Source organism: Trichogramma pretiosum, unplaced genomic scaffold, assembly GCF_000599845.2.
Source record: "Trichogramma pretiosum strain Unisexual culture from Peru unplaced genomic scaffold, Tpre_2.0 scaffold39, whole genome shotgun sequence".
Lineage (NCBI taxonomy): Eukaryota > Metazoa > Arthropoda > Insecta > Hymenoptera > Trichogrammatidae > Trichogramma > Trichogramma pretiosum.
Window position 1 is genome coordinate 821,508 of NW_019640828.1, and position 17,147 is coordinate 838,654.

The 17,147-nt window shown below is 38.0% G+C and overlaps 1 long non-coding RNA gene across 1 annotated transcript; it reads left to right on the forward strand.

Annotated features, from left to right (window-relative positions):
* Positions 1-14,186: 14,186 nt before the first annotated feature.
* Positions 14,187-15,340, forward strand: LOC111694611. Its single transcript, XR_002763671.1, has 3 exons — positions 14,187-14,753; positions 14,877-15,019; positions 15,100-15,340. It is a non-coding gene; the product is annotated as an uncharacterized LOC111694611 (long non-coding RNA).
* The last annotated feature ends 1,807 nt before the right edge of the window (positions 15,341-17,147 follow it).

A 17,147-nucleotide genomic window follows, 5' to 3' on the forward strand; every position in this document is an offset into this window, starting at 1 on the left:
GGCTGCCACACTGGTACGGCAAGGCCTGCGACAAGTACCTGTGCCGGCTGATGTCGAGGCGATTCTTACGCAGGTGGGCGTTGGACTCGTTCCGGGTGCTGACGCAGCGCGATCATCGGCTGTCGACTGCCTCGGCCCAACGAGTCCTGGATAACTTGGAGAGCGGAGATTTGCGGAATATTTGCTTGGCTACCAAGGTCCCGGTACAAGAACGTAATAACCATGGCGCGGGAGATCGATTCATAATGATATATTTCGCGTTTGTAATCGTTCAATATTTGTTTAGAAATGTTGTTCCCTCTCTATTTGGGTATTTTTATTGATTATTGAAATAAATAAATTTTGACAAAGTAAGCTCTGATTTTTTTCATTAATATTAACGTGATGATTTCATTGTATACCATGTCATTCGTGACAGTCAAAAAAATTAAATGAAAACAAAGTATGTACTCTTGAATTGCACCTTAAAAAATGAAAATCCTGAAAATCCTGAAAATCCTGAAAATTATGGTTCTGCAGGGTCTCAAAGTTGGAATTTGATTTTTCAATTTTATGTCCTAGGTTGAATATGGAAAAATTGTTGAGACATCATTTTTAATGTAAAATTGATGAGGAATTCAGATTTACTGTCATAAATCATATTCATATTCATAAAAGTCAAAAAATAAATGCGTTCGTATCCATTGATCAGGCGAATATTGTAATATGTTCATCAATACATTCAAATACAACTTTTGATATAGTTTGGTGATGGTTGAAACAATAGAAATCAATTGAAAGTATGTTAAAGGTAAATAAAACATTGTTTTTCTCTAATTTCCCTAGTTGATAGTTAAATATGTTTATATTTCACTCGATTGAACGAAAATAATCCGGAAGCTAATTTTGTATCAATTTTGTTCTATGGCGTCTCGAAAACTACAGAAAAGTACCCTGTTCTACTCAAGCGTAAAAATAACTTAATTAATAGAAAAACAGCTTCGTACCTCATTGAAAAGTGCCATTACGAGAGAAACGATTTTAAATGTTTTCTTTCCAATTTTTTAAAAAATTCAAAAAGAAGTTCAATTTATTCTTATCCTTTAAAAATAAGGTATCTGCATGAAAAAAAATCATTGAAATAATAACGTCATACTAAAATATACGTATCAAGGAATGTGGGATAAAAAAATCAACAATTTTTAACAGTCAGGTAATTTTTAATACGAGAATAAAAATCAAAAAAATTTGAAAATTATTTTGAACTCCACAAACGATTTTGATTGGTCCGCATAACTGTGACGTCATACTTATAATGTAAGTCGGCTGCTGCATGTAATTTGAATACCTGTATACACGCGTCTACTGATAAGTATGACGTCACGGTCCGCTCGCACAGCCTCGAGAGCTTTCGGCGTGTTTTCGGCCGTTTATTTAAGTTGTATTTTTTGAAACGATAAATTTTTAAATAAAAACGTAATGAAAATTGCGACTAGCAATTGTTTTTTTTTTCAATCGCTGGCGAGAGCCGAAACACGGGTTTCAGAAAATTCCTGCTAGAGCCAACAAAATGGGTCTTAAGTCTTATAAAAATATTTTTTTTATAGTTTAATATGTAAGGAACAATACCCACAAGGTCCGGAATGAATAAAAATTATAGTTTAAAAAAAAAAATTTAAACAGTGATTTTTTTTACAATTTGCAATGGGAATGTCCCCTTAATGTAAAAAAAGAAAAAAGCGTTACCCCTTAAAACACTCGAGTGTCATCATAAAAAAAAATTGAATACAACGAATAACTGTTAAACAATGATAACCCCTAGAATAGTTATAGTTACATCTTAATAATATATGCTACACATATATACGTTACGTTGAATATCCGCGAACACAAGAACGCGACTCCATTGTGTCTCTCTACAGCTATACACGTTATTATGCAGAAGTTTATCGCGCGCTCGCAAGCAGCAGACTTTGGGCTTTTACGCGGGCGACGCAACTCGCGGTACTTACCTTTCTAGTATTTCGCGCCGTCAAAAGCCGAGAGAGAGAGAGAGAAAGCACACACGCATGACGCGTGCATATACTTCGTATACGAGGCAGTTGGCGCGCGCGCGGCTCCTTTACAAATTTAACGCCAAAAACGCGTAGTTACATACGAGTAAAAGCAGCAGCAGCTTTATACCATGTACATGAACTTGGCAGGAGGTGTGGCTCGACGTACACGCTGTGTCAGAAGAGCTGCAGCGGGAAATCAGAAATTCGCGCTGGTGGTGGGTGCACTTGAAGGCAAGAATCATCTCTCTCACTCTCTCTCTCTCTCTCTAGCAATCGAGAGTGCGCGATAGTAAACGTATAATAATAATAATAATAATAATTATAATAATAATAATAATGATAATAATAATATAATGCTCACGATTTCCCGCGAGCGTCTCGCGCATTCGCGCGTGCATCATGCAGTAGTGCGCCACTGTGTATATGGTACTTTTTATACCAGCGATTATTATCATTATTATTACTTGATAAATACGATTACAATACAAAACAGACCCCTCCCCTCCTTTTCGATCGCGAGTATGTGTACTATGGACTAGAACTTGTTCTTGGCACAATTGTACTTATACATACACACATACTCTTGTATATTGTATATATTATATCATTTTCATAACGGGCACGTGGCGGACTCTCTTTGTAAAACGTCGTCGATATATATGTTTGTCAACGATGCCTGAACAAATACTGCCTCTGTCGTGTCTGTGTGTGTGTTTGTACGTGTACCGGCTTTTTAAGTATATTAGCGGAGAAAGAGAGAGAGAAAGCGAACACTCGATGCATCGTTGCCTGGTTTCTTTGTATTTCTTTGTGGAAATTATTATTGTTATCATTTTTTTTTTTGGAATTAAAAATAAAAATATTTTCGATCGAGCTAATGAGCTTGCAAAGCTCGCGAGCGCGACAATACGATACACAATGCCATTATACATAGAATACGTTGCTGCAATTTTTCCACGTTCGCGTGTGCCATTATTATTAAATATACACAATTGACAATTGCCATATCACCCACGCGCGTGTATATGCCGAGCTTTGAATACCGACAAAGACAAAGAGAGGACGCATTTTGTGGTTTACTGAGCAATTGTCGCGTCAATTTATACACACACTCGTGCGGAGCTTCTTTCTTCGATCGAACAGCAGCAGCATCAGTAGCAATAGCAGCAGCTTGGACAAAGCTCGATGGTGCGCGCGGGGGGCGGGCCTGCGGCGCAGAAGAATAACAATATACACAATATATAAACGTAATATAATGTAAAAGCAAATGAATGCCGGCGTGGCCGTCGCTGCGCTGTGCGTATAATATTATAACAGACTCCGAGAGAGTTATATATTATTGCATTATAGAGCATCGAGAGACGCTGAAAAGACCAAGAAATTTTCCCTTTTCAGTCGAGAGTCGGAGAAAAGTACTCGATGCAAATCCCCGGCATTATATATACGCGGACTGTGTAATTTTATTCCGCGCGCGTGATTCGGCTTCCACCATCTTGGCAAGTGTTAGAGAGAGAGAGAGAGAGAGAGAAAACTAAGAGACTCGTTAAATCATTTCCATGATAATGAAGGAGTCTTCGTCTCTCTATCTCTCTTTCTCTCTATGTTGCGGGGGGGCCAAAGTGTGTATAACGATCGCATATTCACGAGCTCGCTCGCTCGAGGGGGGGATAAAACGACAAAATCATCCGCTTGTTGGGCTCAGTAGTATATAGTGGTATAGTACGTAAACGGAGACGCGCCGGTCGCGATGACGGGCCAAGATATTTCGGAATATAAATGTAATTCTGGACGACGACCGAAACAATCGGACGGTGTCTTAAGTCAGTCGATTTGTAGTCGAGATAATAATATCTAAAAGCTCCGGTTAACGACGGTGGTGGGAGGGGGTTAAGCTCATCGCTAAATACACAGCAGCAGCGGCGGCGGTGCTTCGCGCGCCGGGCCAGCCTCTTATACATCGTGCCTAGATGTATTGTACGCATGCGATATTACATAACGTATGCGCGCCACCGAACGAAGAGAACCCTTGTGGCTGTCTGTCTGCGTGGACGCGAGTTGAGCAGCGGCAACACACATATTTCACGGCCGACGGAGCATCGTCGTCGCTCGTTTGGCCCTTGTACATACACACACACGCAGTTAGCAGCAGATTTTGAGGATGCCGCGCTTGTCTCGGGCAATCATATTCGTCACGTGCGCGCGGCTTTATCATTATTATATAGAGACGTATGAGTACAGTGCATATATGCGCTGTGTTTCTCTTTCGTCCCCTTGCGTGTAAACCACGTGCAACGCAGCTATACGTGTATACAGCCACTCGAGCAATTGATATGTATATTTATCGAGGCGATCCGTGACTTGCTCTTTTCTCGGAGACGGGGGTGGCCTTTATTTTTTTTTTTTTTGTTCGACGACGGCAATTACCTATGTGGCGAAAGACTCGAAAAACTATAAAAACTATAAAATATTTCAAACTGTTATTCATTTTGTCACGATTGTAAAGTCATTTTACGCATCTTTCGCACATTACCTCAAACATCAACTCGTTTTGATCTTCAATCGGTTCTTCCTCATAAACTTCGTACGTCAACTTCAACAACTGATTATTTTGCACGCATTTGACAGCATAAAAAATCGTCGATGCAGTTAATTTCGACACAATTTAACGTCTGGTTTTTTAAATGACGCTCAGCCCCCATGAACCACACGCACATAGAAGAAGAAGAGAATACCGTCTATGTCTACGGAAATGTAGACGAATAAATTATTTCTGCGGCACTTTCGAGACAACCGGAGCTTTTACGTGGCGGGACCCGTTAAATAAGTAACTAAAAGTTGGATGGACCGAACGAACCTATTACAGATGTAACGCTATACGCGTAAAGCTTTTTCATCGTCAATCGCAAAAACAATGAGAGAAGCAATGAACAATTAAAAAACATCATTCTCTATCGTCGCTCTTGAGCTCGGCACCGAATGAGACATTCCCGCCACCGCGCATCGCACAAAGAGCAGCTCGTAAATACGGGCATGCAAATGCAGCAGCTCGCCGAGCGAGCGACGATAGAAAGAGGAGAAGAAGAAGAAGAAGAGGGAAAAAAAATCAAAGGAAGAGAGGCAGGTATATATACGTACAAATATATATATATAGAGAGGGAAAAAGCGAGAGGGCGGAACTGCAAGGCAACTGGCTATTGTTGCGCGCCTGTGCAGGCAGTTCCGAGTATAATCCAGACTATACACTTCGTATACACACTCGCGCGTATATTCCGATGTGTGTGTGTGTGTGTGTCTATGTACATGTGTGAGTAACGTTGAAAAGAAATCGATAAGGCCGGGCCGCAGCAGCAGCGGCAGCCTCGAGCGAGCGACACCTCTTTTCCATTGATTACCCTGTCACGTATATAACAATGCAATATATCGTCGTACGTATAACGAAGCGCCGATAATAATTGTCATTAGCGTCTCGAGAGTCTCGAAAAAAATGAAAAACAATCGGAGTCGAGAGCTAGACGCACAACGTAAATCCATGCATCGTATCATTATCCATCACCTCTTCGCGTTGCTGTCGATCTCCGATCTGTTTATACACATGTACCGCATTAGAATTGAATGCAGTCCATTAAGGTTTCGTCCGCACTCGTACATACATACAGGGGCTAATCTCGAACGGGTGTCTCGCCCATCGCTCGCTCGCGACAATCCAGTTTCGAAAGCCGAAAAAGAGAGAAAAAAAAAACTCAAAGGAAGTATAATATATAGAAGCGATATCGAGTCGGTGCGGTCGTTGCGCGAGATACTTTAGACGCGTGGGTGCGCTAATCTCCGCAGGATCGCCAATTGTAATAATACACAGAGCGGGAACGTATAATAATAATATAAATAATATAATATCTGCGTCGCACCGCACGCGCCTCGTCAGGATCGCGTTGTTGTTGTCGTTTCTGCTGCCGCTGCTGCTGCTGTTCTCCTTTTCAGCTTGCGGATCGCTGCAAAAAGCTGATAAGCCATCGACGCGTCGCGCTGCTGTAACGTAACAATATGTATTATTATATATATAAGCGAAATTCCTTCGTGCCAACGAGTCGACGTGGTCGTGTATCTGTCGCGTATAGCTTTTTCGATTATGTTATTATCGTATATACCTCATTGTATGCTAAATAATAATTTCAACCGATTCTTAACTCGTTCGTCGTCGTAGTCGTCGTCACTTGACCGAAGGCACCTCATCGCGCGTCATTCGTTATCCAGGGTTAAAAAAAAAAAAAAAGAAAAAAGGTAAAATAGTATGAAAAAAAAAAAAAACGAAGAAGAGGAGCGCGCGGCTACAGAGAAAAGGAGGAACAGTCGAGAGAATGCAGGGCCGACAAAAGACTTCTACCGTGTACTCGGTACGTACTACGGTTGACAATAACGCGCGCCTAGCACTGCCGGCGTATACTTCGCACACCGTACGCTTATGATGTATTATGAGAGAAGCGGAAACGTATGTTTTTACCCTAGTTTTTGGGTACGTTTAGTGGCGTTTAGCGAACTCTCGTATAACTATGTGTCTCTCTCTCTCTCTCTGGACGATCGAGCTTTATATATACATACATACGTATGTGTCGCGCGCGCGAGCTCTCATTGTCGCTTTTCTCTTCTTTTTATTGTCCTACTGTACCTATACACGTTTCTCTCTCTACATACATACACACGTACATCCAGGCTAGCAGCAGCACGCGTTCGCTCGTTTTTGCGCGAAACGTCGGAGGAGAGTATTCAACCGAAGCGACGGTGGCGGCGGCGCCATTGTCAGCCGCGCTCTGTGCATGCGGCGCTTTTCTTTACAGTCAACTGCACTTATCGCGATTAATTCGCCCTGCGCGCGCTACGCGCGTTTTATAGGTAAAACGTACTACTACGCGTAGTGGCGTACGCTACTTTTTTTCCCAGTAAAACGCGAAACACACACAGACGCACACGCGCGGGTATCTTTTGTCGCTCGAGTATTATATTATATAAATGTATTATAAACGTGAATTATGATATTGCGAGCTTTTACACGCCAATATGTATCTATGATACATGTATGTACTATACGCGCACTATTTGTATAGCCTATAATGATGAATATATATACACTATGGCCTGTGCGCGCCTTGTTGTGTACTTGTCGTTGCTCTCTTTGTATATACGCGCGGCTATATATGTGTGTGTAACTATACTCTTTGGCTCGCGCGGCTCGGAGCTTCGTTAATGAGCGCCTGTATGCAGCGCGCGCGCCTTTATGTGTATTATATATATATTGTATCGCTTCGTTGTATGTATAGCCAACGAGAGCACTTTGCCAGGTGCGTATAATTTTATATATTGTCTTTGTCAACCGGGGAGTGTACACCTGTGCGTTAAATCCTGTAAATTAATGTTACGATAAAAACTAGAAAAAAAATTGTTTTTTTTATTTAAAATTATAAATACGTCACTCGTGACTTTTAATTATTCAAATTAGTTCAGAATTCGGCTATGATGACTTATGATTCTATTTATTTTGGCATTTTTTGTGTTTTTATGTACGTGACAAATTACCGTCGAGATTATAATTATTATAGATTAATACTGAACTAATTAAAGTAATTAAAGATATTTGAGTCATGTTTTTTTTATAGTAAAAAGTCTTGTAAAAACATTTTTATGTTTTTTAATCTTAATCGATCGGTGGACCATACTTCGACGACAAAAAAGAAGACAATGGTAAATCGATGAAAATGAGAAAACGAAATCTACTGCTATTTATTTTTTTTCGACCAATCGTGTCATTTATCACAATACAAAAATCATCGCGCAGCTCGCATCGTATAGAGCGAGACACGTATACATATATTTGTACGCGAGCTAGCTTATAAAACGCATCTAGGCAGTGCTTAGAGACTCGACATTATAAACCGAGGAACGAAATTCATCATTCTTTTCATCGTGTGCCAGGGAATACACATACAGCGTATGCTCGCGCGCGCGCGCGCAAGTACCCGCTATATACAATATATAATAATAATACATTAAAACGCGCACCCCGAAAAGTATTCCACTTCAGCGGTGACATTTATCATCTCTCGGTGTCTCTCTCTCTTGGTGCGCAGCAGCAGCAGAGCCATCCTCTTTTCTCTCTACGTATTATTAGTCGACGAGATATATATATAATACAATACGTACGTTAAAACGCCCTTATTACGGAGCCGCCGTGTGCGCGCGGGCCAGGCTATACTCTACCTATTGTCTGCGCGTTTTATCATTTCAATTTTCCTGACGTATACTTTTAGCCGATATGCTTCGCGATGCTGTACTAGCTTATATATACGTTGTTGTTTGTTTTTTTTTTCAGTTGCAACGAGCTACTCGAGAGTAGCACACATGTATATGAGAAATGATTCAACGCCGGCCGCACGTGCATTGACCCCAGCAGCAGAAATAGAAAATCTATGGTGCGCGACTCTCCGAAAAAGAGATGGAGCGAAGCTTTCGATGTGTACATACATCTTGAGATACTTTGAGAGCTTTTTTGTCGTTCCCGCGGTCGCCGATACAAATGGGCCCCGCCGAGATAAATCGTACGTAATAACGCAAAAGTGGTATGTATACCTCCTCGACGATAATAAATAGTGCAGTATCGTTCGCGGATTATTGCGATTAATTTGGATGCCACGAGTACCGCCGTACAATGACATACAACTGCTATGCCACTGCAGTGCGGTAATGAGTTGCTGCTGCACATAAAAGTCGCATAATACAGCGATATTGGCAAATGATGGGACGCGCGTATATAACGAGGCGCCTGTAATGGTCGCTATATATCGTCCGTTGCGGAGAATGAAAAAAATGAAAACGGGGAAAAAATATCGAGAGCTTTCGAGCTTTAATGGGTATATATCTTTTTAATTCGACGTAACTCGCGTATATAAGTAGCGCGAGAGCATTCCGAACTTTTGGCATTGGTCGTTTCTTGAAATTATGTTGTATCGACGATGATATATAATGTAGTTGTATCGATGCAGAAGTAGCTAAACACTCTTTATGGTGACTGATGGAGTGCTCGGCCGAATTAAAGACAAACGCATCCATTCGGTGCTACTTTTACGATGCATTTGGTACGGTGGGGGATTATAAAGTACGTCAATCGTACCATGGCAGTGGTAGAGAATAGAGGTGGCCAATTCTGGAATGATTATTTACAATTTTTATAATAAATGATCTGTTTTATAAGGATTTATAGATTTGTTACTACAAAAAGATCTTTTGAGGAAAAATCGTTTCTTAGTTAAAATTTAAACTGATTTAAACATTTTAAGGACAATGTATAAACAGATAAATCGGCAACTTAATTGTAAACAATATAATCATAAACAAATTTCACGTCGTCCCTCGAACACCGATCGTATTTATAGTAGAAACAAGTTAGTTTGAACGTTGTCTTTAACAATCTAACGAGCCATAATACCAGAAGATAAATTTTACTCATTCTAATTACGGGGAAATGAATTGAAGGATCTGTCGTTTATTTTTAACACCGAAATGGATAAAATTGACGAAAGCTCGAAGGAAGTTGTCTCGGAAAAAAATTCAAGTAAGCACGACGATGTTGTTTCAAACGACAAAAAACACTTTTGTGATATTTGTCACGAGGCATTTACACTAGAATCGAGCATGATAGCACATCGAAACAAAATTCACAATGAAGAGAAGAACTATGGATGCAACAAATGTGAGAAAAAATTTGAATTCCGAAGTCATCTGAGTAGACACCAAATATTAGAACACAAAAGCCGTAAAGATTTTGCATGCGACTTGTGCGAGAAAAAATTTGTGAAAAAATCTAGTTTGACTACGCACCAAAAATTGGTACACAAAGATCGCAAGGATTTCACGTGCAACAAATGCGAGAAGAAATTTGAAAATAAATCAACTTTACTCAAGCACAAAAAAATATTCCACGACGTTTTCAAAAATTACTTGTGTGAAGTGTGCGCGAAGAGATTTGACACTAAACATACTTTGCTCTTGCACATAAAGACAGTACACGAGCATCGCAAAGATTACGCATGCGACAATTTTGAGAAAAAATTTAGTAGTAAGTCAGATTTGTTGGATACCCAAAGATCGATACACGAGGGACCCAAAAATGATGCTCGCGACAAGGGCGAGACAAAATGCGAGGAAAAAGTGAATTTGCTTATCCATAAAAAGGCAATACACAAAGGCCGCAAAGATTATGTATGCGATCAGTGCGAGAAGGTATTTGGACGCAAATATAATTTGCTTTCACACCAAAAAATAGTTCATGAAGTTCGAAAAGATTATTCATGTGACATGTGCGAGAAGAAATTCGGACTAAAATCTCATTTGCTTCGACACCAAAAAACAGTTCACGGAAATCGCAAAGATTTTGTATGTGACAATTGTAAGAAGACATTTGGACATTCATGGCATTTGCTCTCCCACCAAAGGACAGTACATGAAGGTCACAAAGATTACGATTGCGATAATTGCGGAAAGAAATTTGGACAAAAACAGGGTTTGCTCTTCCACCACAGGACAGTGCACGAGGGTCGAAAAAATTACGCTTGCGACAAATGCGAGAAAAAATTTGCACAAAAACATCATTTGCTGTTTCATCAAAAGACAGTTCACGAAGGTCGTAAAGATTACGCATGCAACCAATGCGAAAAAAAGTTCGTAATCAAACAGCTATTGGTCAAGCACCAAAGTGTAGTTCATGAAGGTCGCAAAGATTACGCATGCGACAAGTGCGAGAAGAAATTTGGAGACCTAGGCAATTTGAGAAGACACCAAAAGATAATCCACGAAGGTAACAGAGACTACGCATGCGACATGTGTGAGAAGAAGTTTGGGGATCCAAGCAATTTGAAAAGACACCAAAAAATAGTCCACGAAAGTCGCAAAGATTTTGCATGCAACAAGTGCGAGAAAAATTTTGGACAAAAACAGCAATTGCTTTCACACAAGAAAATAGTTCATGATGGTCGCAAAGATTACGCATGTGAAAATTGCGATAGAAAATTTGGACTTGAACATCATTTGTTTATACACCAAAAAACAGTACATGAAGATCAAAGAGATTTCGCCTGCGATAAGTGCGAGAAAAAGTTCGTACTCAAACAGCTATTGCTCCAGCACCAAAGTGTAGTTCATGAAGGTCGGAAAGATTTCGCCTGTGACAAATGCGAGAGAAAATTTCGATATAAAGGTGATTTATTGAAACACGAACAGGTAGTACACGAAAGTCGTAAAGATTACGCATGCAACATGTGTGAGAAGAAATTTGGGGATCCAAGCAATTTGAAAAGACACCAAAGAATAGTCCACAATGGTCGCAAAGATTTCGCATGTGAAAATTGCGAAAAGAAATTTGGACAAAAACAGCAATTGCTTTCACACAAAAAAATAGTTCATGAAAGTCGAAAAGATTTCGCATGTGACAAGTGCGAAAGAAAATTTGGACGTAAAGGTGATTTATTGAAACACGAAAAGATAGTACACGAAGGTCGTAAAGATTACGCATACAACCAGAAGAAGTTAGGACAAATGTAACATTTGCTCTCCCATCAAAGGGTAGTTCACGAAGGTCGTAAAGATTACGCATGCGAACATTGCGACAGGAAATTTCAACATAAATTAGTTTTGTTTAAGCACCAGAGGACAGTCCACGGATTTCATTAAAATTATGTATACTTCTATCGAATTTGAGTTGACACCAATAAAAGAGTCTACAAAATTTTAACTTAAGCCAGGGAGAGTTTTTTACAGTCCTTAAAATTATTAGACTTCTCCTAATTGAAACACCATTGTTCCTAGTACTTTTCACAATCCTATTTAAATTTATGCTTTGATCTTCATTTTCCGAGTTTTCAATGACTTAACTAAACCCTGAATAATAACAATTATTGGCCTTTTTCTAATTCAGTCTTGCGTACATCTTGTGCTTTAAAAATAGATAAATAGAGTTTAGTAGGAAGGTAGGTGCTGGGAACTTGCAGCAAATTTCGGAATGATTATTTACAATTTTTTATAATTTATGGTATATTGTATAAGGATCCGTTGACTCTAAATTGAAAAAATATTTTTTGAAGTATTGAATTATTTATTTTTAGAAAGTCAAGAATTCTTCAAAGAAATTTTCCCAGGTTCAAATTTTAAACTAGGGTAAATTTTACATTTAATAATGTATGGAATTTTTCATTATACATGTGTTTGATTTATAAACTTGATGTTGTCCAATTAAGACTTTTATACTGGTTCACATTCAGAAGGCAACGTATAAACAGATGAATCGGCAATTTAATTGTTAACAATACAATCATGAACGATTTTGACATCGTCTCTCTAACCCTGATCATGTTTATAGTAACAACAAATTAGTTTGAATGTTATACTTCGGCGATCAAACAATCCATTATACCGAAAGATAAATTTTAATTATTCAATTTCCGTGCGTCAAAATAGAAGAATCCATCGTTTAATGTCAGCACCAACATGAATAAAAGTGACGAAAAATTCAAGGAAGTTGTCTTAGAAAATAATTTAAGTAAACATGACATTGTTGTTTCAAACGTCAAACAACACAACCCATTTCCCAATGAACCAAAAGATTACGCATGTGACAAGTGCGAAGAGAAATTTGAGTTTCGAAGTCATTTGAGTAGACATCAAATTTTAGTACACAAAAGTCGCAAAGATTTTGCATGCGATCAGTGCGAGAAGAAATTTGTGAAAAAATCCAGTTTGTTCATGCATCAAAAGTTAGTACACAAAGAACGCGAAGATTATGTATGCAACAAGTGCGAGAGGAAATTTGAAAAAAAATCAACTTTACTTAAACATAAAAAAATATTCCACGAAGTTTTCAAAGATTATTTATGTGAAAAGTGCGCCAAGAGATTTGGAAATAAACAGAGTTTGCTCTTGCACATAAAGACTGTACACGATAAGTGCGAAAAGAAATTTGGACAACAGCATCAATTGCTCACCTCGCTAAAGACGGTACATGAAGGTGGCAAAAATTACGCATGCGACAACTGCGAGAAGAAATTTGGAAGAAAATCGTATTTACGCAGACACCAAACGGCAGTACATAAAGAGCACACAAATTATGTATGCGTTAAGTGCAAGAAGAAATTCGGACTTAAACATCATTTGCTACGGCACAAAAAAACAGTCCATGAAGGTCGCAAAGATTACTTATGCGACAAGTGCGAGAGAAACTTTGGAAAAAAATCGGATTTGTTGAAGCATCAAAGGACAGTACACGAAGGTCGCAAAGATTACGAATGTGACAAATGCCAAAAGAAATTCGGGGAACGAGGCAATTTAATAAAACACCAGATGATAATCCACGAAGGTCGTAAAGATTTCGCATGTAACAAATGCGAAAAAAAATTTGGACAAAAATCGCATTTGCTCTTCCACCTAAAGTCAGTACACGGAGAGCGGAAAGATTTAAAAGACTTCGAAGATTACTTATGTGACGATTGTGGGAAAAAATTTGCACATAAACGATATTTACTTTTGCATATAACTGCAGTCCATGAGGGTCACAATGATCACCAATGCGATAGGTGCGAGAGGACATTTCGGGAACAAAGAAATTTAAGAATACACCAGAGAATAGTTCATGATCGTCGCAAAGATTACGCATGTGAAAATTGCGAGAAGAAATTTGGACAAAAATGTAGCTTACTTTTGCATCAAAGGACAATCCATGAAGGTCGCAAAGATTACGCATGCGATCAGTGCGAGAAAGTATTTGGAATAAAAGCTAATTTGCTTTGTCACCAAAAAACAATCCATGAAGGTCGTAAAGACTTCGCATGTGACATGTGCGAGAAGAAATTCGGACTAAAAGCTCATTTGCTTCGACACCAAAAAACAGTTCACGGAAATCGCAAAGATTTTTTATGTGATAATTGTGAGAAGACATTTGAACATTCATGGCATTTGCTCTCCCACCAAAAGATAGTACATGAAGGTCGCAAAGATTACCTGTGTGATAAATGCAAAAGAAAATTTGGATATAAATCTGATTTGTTGAAGCATCAAAGGACAGTGCATGAAGGTTAAAAAGATTACGCATGCGATAAGTGCGAAAAGAAATTTGGACAGAAATCAGGTTTGCTCGTCCACTTAAGGACAGTCCACGAAGGTCGTAAAGATTATGAATGCCATGAGTGCGAAAAAAAATTTACGCAAAAAGTGTATTTGCTCAAACATCAAAGAAGAGTTCATTAAGGTCGTAATAATATATTTCGTAACAAGTGCGCGAAGCAGTTACAAACCCCATGTTTCGCGTGCTCGAATAAAGGGTGATTGACATATACATAGATACTGGTTGAATATGCATAGATACTGGTACACTAGCCGGTAAAAATATCTTTCCAGACTGAAGGTTGCTGCGTCAAAAAATTCGGAGTCAATCTATGTAATCGAAAAAGTTCAGGGTTATAGACGAACAAACCTTAAGTCGCGGAGCAGACGTCATTAGACACGTGCGCGCTGAAGGCTTGAAGCTGGAGACTAATTAATTAATAATTAAGAAAGAGTCTATTCTACGGGAAATATCACCGAGTTGCAGCCCGTCGTTATCGTGTATATGTTGATAATAAAAATTATCAAGAAAATCTACTTGATCCTATCGAACACCAATACTCTAGCACTATTCGTAGCCAGGTAAAAAATTATATTCTTTTAATTTACTTCACTGGTTTACTTAATTTATCATTTTTACACTATTTTATTTGTATATTATTTAATTGTTTTGTTATCTTTCCTTTCGTTTTCTTTATCGTTTAGATTCATAGATGGTTCTTCACACAGACTTGGAGAGACAGCGTCGTGCCACGACCAATTCAGCCCATAAGAACTGATGATGATTAAAGCGGTGGCCAAGTTCGACTTTGCACCACTGTTGCCAGCAAAACCTACTAAATCTGCAAGTATTGTGAATCAAAAAATCTTAAAGCACCCATTTACAATGATAGAAATTAACTAATTAAAATAACTTTCTAAATTATAGGTTGGATCTTCAAAACACTCGTCATATCCTTTAGAAACAAAATCAGCAGAAGAGGCACAAAAACTTGCAGCTCAAGCAGTTTTAAATGCAGTACTGAATAAAGATGATGATCCCCTTGTGGTTAAGTTTAAGTGAAGAATATTATCAAAAATACTATGAAACACTTCCAACCAATTGGGTCAAGTTAGTTGAGCAAGCTGTTGCCGTTGATGTTGGAGCCAACAATATGATCATACTCAGTCCTCAGAACAGGTTCGCCTCTTTGAAGTTTGTTTATTAGCTGAATTTGATCATCCAAACATAGTAAAATTACTAGGTGTTTGTGCTCTTGGTCGACCTATGTCAAATAGCTTCTGGGATGGTCTACCTATCTGACCACCGAGATCTTGCAACCCATAATTGCTTGATCAATGACGAAATGGTAGTGAAGATTGCTGATTTTGGACTCTCACAAAAGATTTATCTCCAAGATTACTACAAAGGCGACGATCAAGATGCCATTCCTGTAAGATAGATGCCTCTTGAAAGTATACTTTATAATAAGTATACTGTTGAATCTGATATGTCGGCATTTGCTGTTTGTCTGTGGGAGATATTTAGCTTTGCTTTGCAACCTTACTATGGTATGACTCACGAAGAAGTCGTCAAATACATTAAAGAGGGTAATGTGTTACAGTGTCCTAGGAAAATACACCCTACTCTGTTTACAACCTTATGAAACTTTGTTGGAATAGAAAACCATCAGATAGACTAACATTCAAGTTCATTCATGATACGCTCAATAATATTAGGCATGAGCTCATGGCTGAAAATAAATCTAATAGTGTACCATTACGTGCAAACTTGTAAATGTTTATGTGTAGGCATTTAGTTGTAAAAAAGACAAATGTGAAGATGAACGTTTCTATTTGCTTCATGTACTTTCTGTACCATTTGATAAATGAAATATTTATACTCTCTTACTTTGTTGAGGTATAAATCTGTGAAACTTTTATACAATTTTATATATTGTAAGAACGCGACGAGTGTTAAATAATGTCGTAAAATCCTATGAATTTATTGAGGATTCTGTTACCAATGTAATAATAAAATTAGTACAAGTCTTACATGTATAACAGATCAAACTCTTGCAACAGCTTTCCATAATTGGTGTACGTGCGAAAAGCGTTTTTTTTTAGAAAATGTAAACATGTAAATAAATTTTTTAATGTTTTGTATCGTTAAATTTTTACTGCTGCGTTTTTGTTGAAATTTAAAAATTATAAGATAAGCCTAAGTATAATTTTCATAAGGACTTTACAATTAATTATCACGCTAATCTAATTTTACATAGTTCCAAAAATGTATAATGAAAAATTAGTGATATAATATTTTTGTTTATTGTAGTCAATGTATGGCTTGTGTCAATTTTAAGTGACAACTATTTCGCTAAACCATGTACAGAAAAAAAGCTTGATTTACCATGCAAATTTTTTCTTTATTTTTTAAGTGCTTTTAATGTATTAAAAAAGTATTTTGTCTAATTCTAATGCTATTAACTACTAAATGAATACAATTTTTCATTCCTTTTACATATACATGTAACTATAATGAGTGTAAAAATATAATGACTGATAATGAAATAAAATGTTGTTTTTCATAAGTTTTTGTTTAAGTTATTTTTATGATTATAGCTTATCCAACAAATCTTTGTAATGGGACTTCAATTTCATTAACTCAATTTTTAATAATTTATATATTGCCCCTGAGCTTCAATTACTTGCCTTCAATCTGCGAGGCATTGAGTCGGTTAAATTTTTAAAAAATGGCAAATCGTCAAACAGATTGTTCCAGCTATCCATTACTTGATTTCTCAAAGTTTCAATATTTGGTCTCTCCGTGGGAATGTATTTTGCCGTAATTTTTGCCCACATTGTTTCTATAAAATTTAAATCCGGGCTACGGGTTGGATGATTTAAACGAATCAAACGATCGTTATTTCGATACCATTCCTTTATAATTTTGGCCGTGTGCACCCTGCTGTTATCTTCGATGATATAGATCCGCTC